The following is a 7,596-nucleotide window of genomic DNA, read 5'->3' on the forward strand; positions in this document are numbered from 1 at the left end:
TACTTGGGAGGTAGAGGCAGGAGACTCGCTTGAGCCCAGGAGTTGGAGGTGGCTGTGGGTTGTGATGCCACAGCACTCTACCCAGGAGAACAGCTTGAGTCTCTGTCTCAAAAACAACAACAACAACAACAAAAACTAAACAAACAAAAAACTAGATTCTGAACTTTTGATTGTTTTAGGTTGATAATACCAAAGCCCGTCATGCCTTGGGTAGGGTACCTGACTGAGTCTACACTGGTTCCCAGAGTTCCCATAGTGATTGAACTCTAGGTGTCCTCATGGTAACTGGCTTGATAATGTCCATGCCTCCTTTATTTGGCTACTTTCCTCTCCTACTCGTGTTTCTTTACCCTCCTACACAAACTACTTGCACTTGAGTCATGTCTCAGTGTCTGTTTCTTAGAGTATCCAACCAAGGCACTGTATAATGTCCACCAGGGGCAGTTGACACTGGGGACTGTGTAATATGGACATCATGCTGCCAGCCTGTTGCCTAGTCCAACCCCTAGGAGCATTGCCAGGGCACAGAGATCAGTGTGGCATGCTGTATCCCACATCTTCTGAATGGTCAGTTTAAGTCTGGAGTGAAGATTGTTAGTGAAGGTAGAAGCCATACAAGTCACTAATTCTCATGTCATTTTTATCAGTTGTAAAGTTTACACTTTGTTCTCCATTTGTCTGACTCCCGTGTTTACCTCTCAACTGGTTCAAAATGAGAAAAGAGAGTTGGGAGATCATTAGTTGAGTCTCCCATAACTGTTATAAGAAGCATGGTACAAAGATAGGAATTCAGGATGTTCTCAATGTTGTAAATTAATAAATTTCACTGTGTGTCTCTCTGGAGATGCTGGCTCATGTGCTCTTGCTTCTGAGAGATGAGTGTTTCAGCAAGGTAATAAAATGCCACTTTTGCAGGTTTCCTGGATATAGTCTGCTTCTTCAGATGATTGCCTAGACCAGGGGTCAAGATCTGGGGAGATGGGGCTAGGTGCTGGCCACTGACCTGATTTACAGTCTGTAAAGAAGGAGGCAGAACAAGTTACTAGGTAGCATACAGAACAAGAACTTAGAAATAGAGACAAGACTGAAGCCAAATAATCAGAACACATGAGGATGCTTTGTGATCCTCTTGACAAGATTAGAGCTCAATTATTGGAACTAGGTCACTGCAACCAGAATGGAGTAATATCATCCATGCTGATGCACAGCTTGTGGGGCAAGGCCTAGTCAAATGCTTCCTTATCAGGGTATGATTTGGTCTGGGGACAGAAGACTGGGCTGTAGCTGGGGACTTGGTAAACCCAGCTGTGGACAGAAACTGAGAAAACAGGCTGGTACTGATTGATTCTACAATTAAATATTTAAAAGAATGGCAGAATTCTTTCTTGTTTGCCAAGGAGCAACACTGTGCTTTGTTAAACGACAGAGAGGAAGACCATTCATTAGTCCTTTTTCTCAGATTTTATAGACATTAGCCTTAAAGGCCCTCTTTCCTAACTTGTCTCCTTCATTTTCTCTGTTAAGGTTCATGAATCATGGAGGAACACAAACTGCTTTAAATGACTTAAAATTTGTTTTGATCCAGACAGTTGCTTACCAGGTATTTATGAGAGGACTGTCAGTTATACATTACAGAAACCTGAGAAAAACTAGTGTAAGCAGAAAGAATAATTTTTGTTTTTTTTCGAGACAGAGTCTCACCTGGTCACCCTCAGTAGAGTGCCATGGCGTCTTAGCTCACAGCAACCTCAAACTCTTAGGCCCAAGCAATTCTTCTCTTGCCTAAGCCTCCCAAGTAGCTGGGACTACAGGTGCCCGCCACAACCCCCAACTATTTTTAGAGATGAGGTCTTGCTCTCACTTAGGCTAGTCTTGAACTCGTGAGCTCAGGCAATCCATCCACCTACCTCGGCCTCTCAGAGTGCTAAGATTACAGGTGTGAGCCACTGCATCCATCCACAAAGGGGAATTTTTTGATTCAGATTACTGGAGAAGTTTAGAGGATTGGGAGGAAGAGCTGAAGAATTTAAGGCCTCAGGGACTGGAACTGTGGATTCACTGCCAAGATTTTTCTCTCCATCCAATTCTCAACCCAGTTTGTTACTATTTTTTTTCATATTCATTTTATTCTCTCTTATAGCAGACAGGTCTTAAGAACAACTTTAATTCTCCCAGTAGCCCAAGAGTCACATATTCTTAGCTTAACAATACCAGCAGGAAGAGATCTAGGTTACTTCCCTGAAAGACACTGATTAGTGCTGCCTAAATCTTATACCTAATCATGGCCCAGTATATAATAGATAACAAACAAGCAGTCTTAGATGAATGATAAAGCAATAATGGCCTGTGTAACAGACATAGTTCTCAATGTTGTAAATTAATAAATTTCACTGTGTGTCTCTCTGGAGATGCTGGCTCATGTGCTCTTGCTTCTGAGAGATGAGTGTTTCAGCAAGGTAATAAAATGCCACTTTTGCGGGTTTCCTAGATATAGTCTGCTTCTTCAGATGATTGCCTAGACCAGGGGTCCTCAAACTTCTTAAACAGGGGGCCAGTTCACTGTCCCTCAGACTGTTGGAGGGCCAGACTGCAGGCCCCAGGACAAGTCGGCTACTAAGCAGGACAGGCAGCGGTGGCAAGAACACCCAGCGGATCAGACAAATATTCTAGGTGGGCCACACGTGCCCTGCGGGCCATAGTTTGAGGACGCCTGGCCTAGACTATAAGAGTTGATAGAACCTGCCTTTTCCTAGTTGAATCTCTACATTGAGAACTTATCTATGAAATATATGCTTTCTATATAGGTGAGCCATAGGTGAGGTAGCTCATGCCTATAATCTTAGCACTCTGGGAGGCTGAGGCAGGAGGAACATCTGAGGTCAGTAGTTCAAGACCAGCCCGAGCAAGAGTGAGATTGATCTCTAATAAAAATAGAAAAATTAGCTGTGCTTTGTGGCAGACACCTGTAGTACCAGCTATTCAGGAGGCTGAGACAAGAGCATCACCTGAACCTAGGATTGAGAGGTTGTTATGAGCTAGGCTGCAGCCAGTACACTCTAGCTTGGGCAAAAAAAAAAGAAGAAAGAATATCTTTTTAAAATTTATCAAAACTTATCTTCAGGCTTGGCACCCATAGTACAGTGGATACGGCGCCAGCCACATACACCATGGTGGCAGTTTCAAACCCGGCCCAGGCCAGCTAAGCAACAATGACAACTGCAACAAAAAAAAATAGCCGGGCGTTGTGACCAGCGACTATGGTCCCAGCTACTTGGGAGGCTGAGGCAAGAGGATAGCTGGGGGCGGCACCTGTGGCTCAGAGAGTAGGAGGTAGGCCCCATATACTGAGGGTGGCCGGTTAGAACCCAGCCCTGGCCAAACTGCAACAGCAATAACAAAAAAAAAAAAAAGAGAGAGAGAGAGAGAGAATTGCTTGGGCACAAGAGTTTGAGGTTGCTGTAAGCTGTGGTGCCATGGCACTTTACCAAGGGTGACAGAGTGGGACTCCATCTCAAAAAAAAAAACCAACCAAACAAAAAAACACCACAATATATTGTGAAGCATTAATCATAGACAGATAAGGCCTTATTGTCTCTATTTCATACCTAGGAAGGTCCAGGAGTATGTTGGATAAGTCTATGTTTCCCAGAAAACAAGGCTCCTAGGTGACCCATAAAAAGGGGCTTTGTAACCAGTTACGACTGGGAAGCCACTGAATAAGTCACAATACACTTTAGTATATTAAAGGTTCTAAAAGAAAGAGCAGTTGTGAAACCTACATGAACTGAAATTTGTTTAACATTGATCAATAGGAAATTGCAAAATTATTGGACCCTAAACCTCTTGCTTGAGTATATATATCTTCTCTTGTTCCCTCCTGTTTTCATAAAGGACTTGTCTCTTTCCACCTAAGACAATCCCTCCCAGTGTGCCCAGGACCCTGTACTTCCCTCTATTCTCAGAAATCTTCTATTTCTTAAATGTTATAACTTCTTTTCCTAGGGGTGGTATCAACTGCTCTTGCTAATTGTTAGGTCACCTCATCATTCCTAATTTGTTTTTTTGGCTTTTCTAATCCCTATGTAACTAGCTCCCCATACCTGGTATGGATTATGTTTTCCTGATCTGACCCTGTCTGATGATGATACATGGAAGTTTTAGAAAATAGGGAATGGTGGAAAGGAGAAGATTTTAGAAATAGGCAAATTCTACTTGACTTGAAGTCAAGCCACCTCAGAGAAAGTAGTGGAGATCGGGAGGCAGTGGTAGTACATTGATGCCTATAAAATCTTACCCAGGTATCACTCAGTTTCCTTTGAAAGCTAATGTCCTTTACACTAGGGGTTGTGGTAAGGTTTTATGAATGGAGAGATGGTAAGATTACAGAGGAAAATCCATCTCTCTGCACATAAGTGATTCTCTCTGGTTGTCAGTAAGCCACAAGTAAGTCAGTACTGCCAGCCAGTTGCATGTGGTAGGGCTCGGAGTTGTTGACCCACAACAGAAACCTTTTCATCTGGGAACAGGTTGGGCACAATTTCTTTTTGTTGCATCTATAATCTGTCTTGGGTTAGGACAACAGCTAGTTGTCACTCTTGGTGGCTGAGGCCTATTGTTAAATGTCAATATTTTCCCAGTCATCCCTCACTGCTCTGCTATGGCATTTGTCCCTTGGCCCTGGGAGGGAGCCAATTCTTTCATACAAAATAGGAAAAGATACAAGGGAGAGTGTGTTTTTCTTTCACAGAGTGCTCAGCTAGTAGCAGGTCAGTGTACTATGAATGTCCTTTCAAATGGAGAAAGAATAGAATTTTAGAACTATACGCTTCTGGGACAATTAGAGATGCCCATTTACTGAGCATGATTTTTGCAAAATGAGCCTGTAATGAAAAGTAAGCCTTAAAGCCTCAAATTGGTAAAATGTTTTTATTCAGAATATTGCATGGGCTGGGAACAGTGGCTCACATCTATAATCCTAGCACTCTGGGAGGCTGAGTTCCTAGCGGCTCACATCTATAATCCTAGCACTCTGGGTGGATTGCTTGAGTTCACGAGTTTGAGACCAGCCTGAGCAAAAGCAAGACTTTATCTCTACTAAAACAGAAAAACTGAAGCAAGAGGATTGCTTGAGCTCAAGTTGGAGGTTGCTATGAGCTATGATGCCACAGCACTCTACCCAGGGTGACAGCTTGAGACTGTCTCAAAAAAAAAAAAGAATATCGCATGAATGTTTGTGTGTGTGTTAAAGTCTATCACCCTTCAAGTGTTCCATGATGAAGACAGAAGATGAGAATTATACTGTTTGAAATATAGAAAATACTGAGGTTGATAGGGCTGGGCAGATAGGAAATTCCACAAATACGGATGCCCATCAATCAAGGTGTCTCAATTTTTCTGGAGGTTGATCTGGAACTGCCAGTCTTTGGGTGTGCCCCGCTGGGGAGCTAACTGGTACAAGGGCCATTTGGGGTGAGAACACTCTCCAGAAGAAGGAATGCCTCTCCTTCACCTTTCACAGGATGAATAGGCAGCTTGGCTTGGGGCTGGGGTGGGCGGAGTTTTTGGCTGGAGCTAGAGGCCCAACTATCTGCCTGGTGTGAAGAGAGGGTGACCCAACTCTCTTCTGGCTGCCACAGAAACCCCAGTAGGCAGCTGTTGAATAATGACCCCTGATAGAAGAAGGGTATACATGCTCCTGTTCTTTCGAAGAAGTACAGCCATGAACATTCCAGGTCCTTCCAAAGTGGAACAAAGATTGTCCTTTTGCACCTGGGTTGGAAAATCAAGCTTGGCCAGGCATGGTGGCTCATGCTTGTAATCCTAGCACCATAGGAGGCCAAGGTGGCAGGATTACTTGAGGCCAGGAGTTGGAGACCAGCCTGACCAAGAGCAAGACCCTGTCTCTCCAAAAAAAGAAAGAGAGGGAGGGAGGGATGAAATGAAATACTGTGCTCTATACAATCAATGTAAACTATACTCTGTTACCCATAGAAAATCTAGAATCTAGAAATCCTAGATGTAACAGCAAACTATCCATTTTTTAATATTGTGTGGATGAGTGCTTTCTCTTCGAGATCCAGTTAGAGTAGTATGTTGTTCTGAGATTGAGGCAGGAAGGGCACAAGTGTTATATTATATATCCTTAGAGGTCAGCAGCTACCCAGTGTAGGCTAAATAAAAATACTATATTCTTGGCTGGGTATGGTGGCTCATGCCTGTAATCCTACTACTCTGGGAGGCCAAGGCCAGCAGATTGTTTGAGCTCATGAGTTTGAGACTAGCTGGAGCAAAAAGCAAGCCCCTGTCTCTACTAAAAATAGAAAAACTGGGCAGTGCCTGTGGCTCAGTGAGTAGGGTGCTGGCCCCATATACTAAGGGTGGTGGGTTCAAACCCAGCCCTGGCCAAACAGCAACAAAAAATAGCTGGTCTGGGCGGCGCCTGTGGCTCAGTGAGTAGGGTGCCAGCCCCGGCCGAACTGCAACAATAACAAAAAAATAGTTGGGCGTTGTGGCAGGCACCTGTAGTCCCAGCTACTTGGGAGGCTGAGGCAAGAGAATCGCCTAAGCCCAGGAGTTGGAGGAGGTTGTGAGCTGTGTGACACCATGGTACTCTACCCAGGGTGATAAAGTGAGACTCTGTTTCTACAAAAAAAAAAAAAAAAAAAATAGCTGGCCATTGCGGCGGGTGCCTGTAGTCCCAGTTACTCAGGAGGCCAAGGCAAGAGAATTGCCTAAGCCCAAGAGCTGGAGGTTGCTGTGAGTTGTGACGCCATGGCACTCTACCAAAGGCGACAAAGTGAGACTCTGTCTCTAAAAAAAGAAAAAAGAAAAACTGAGGCAAGAGGATCGCTTGAGCCCAAGAATTAGAGGTTGCTGCTGTGACTTATGACGCCATGGTGACAGCTTGAGACTCTGTCTCAAAAAAAAAAATTATATTCTCATTTAAAAAATTCAAAATATACAGAAAAACACAAAGTAAAATGAAAATTTCACTTCACTGTTTTGACTAGTTACACTGTTACCTATCCACAACAAATAGTTTGGTATGTATCCTTCAACGTTTTCTCTAAGCATTTATAGACACATATCATCAACTGATTATTTGGCTCAAAAAACATTCACAATTGAAAATAGTTTTTCCTGAAAGTACTGAAGGTGGTTAGGTGAGGTGGCTCACACTGGCAATCCAGCATTTTGGTAGGTCAAGGCAGTAGGAACGCTTGAGGCCAAGGAGTCAGGAGGTTGAACAACAACAAATTAGCTGGGTGTGGTGTGTACCTGTAGTCCCTGCTACTCAGGTGGCTGAGGGAGGAGGATCTCTTGAGCTCAGAAGTTAAGGTACAATTGGGCCACTGAATGACAGCCTGGGTGATACAGCAAGATCCTGTCTCTATACACATACACCCCTGTACATATAAATATATATGTGTGTGTGTATATATATAATTTATACGTAGAAGGTATTGATCCATTTTTTTTGAGCTAGAGCCTCAAGCTGTCACCCTGGGTAGAGTGCTGTGGCATCACAGCTTACAGCAACCTCCAACTCCTGGGCTCAAGCGAGTCTCCTGCCTCTGCCGCCCAAGTAGATGGGAC

The sequence above is a fragment of the Otolemur garnettii genome, unplaced genomic scaffold (genome assembly GCF_000181295.1).
Source record: "Otolemur garnettii isolate 467f Iridium unplaced genomic scaffold, OtoGar3 scaffold00002, whole genome shotgun sequence".
NCBI classification, from domain to species: domain Eukaryota; kingdom Metazoa; phylum Chordata; class Mammalia; order Primates; family Galagidae; genus Otolemur; species Otolemur garnettii.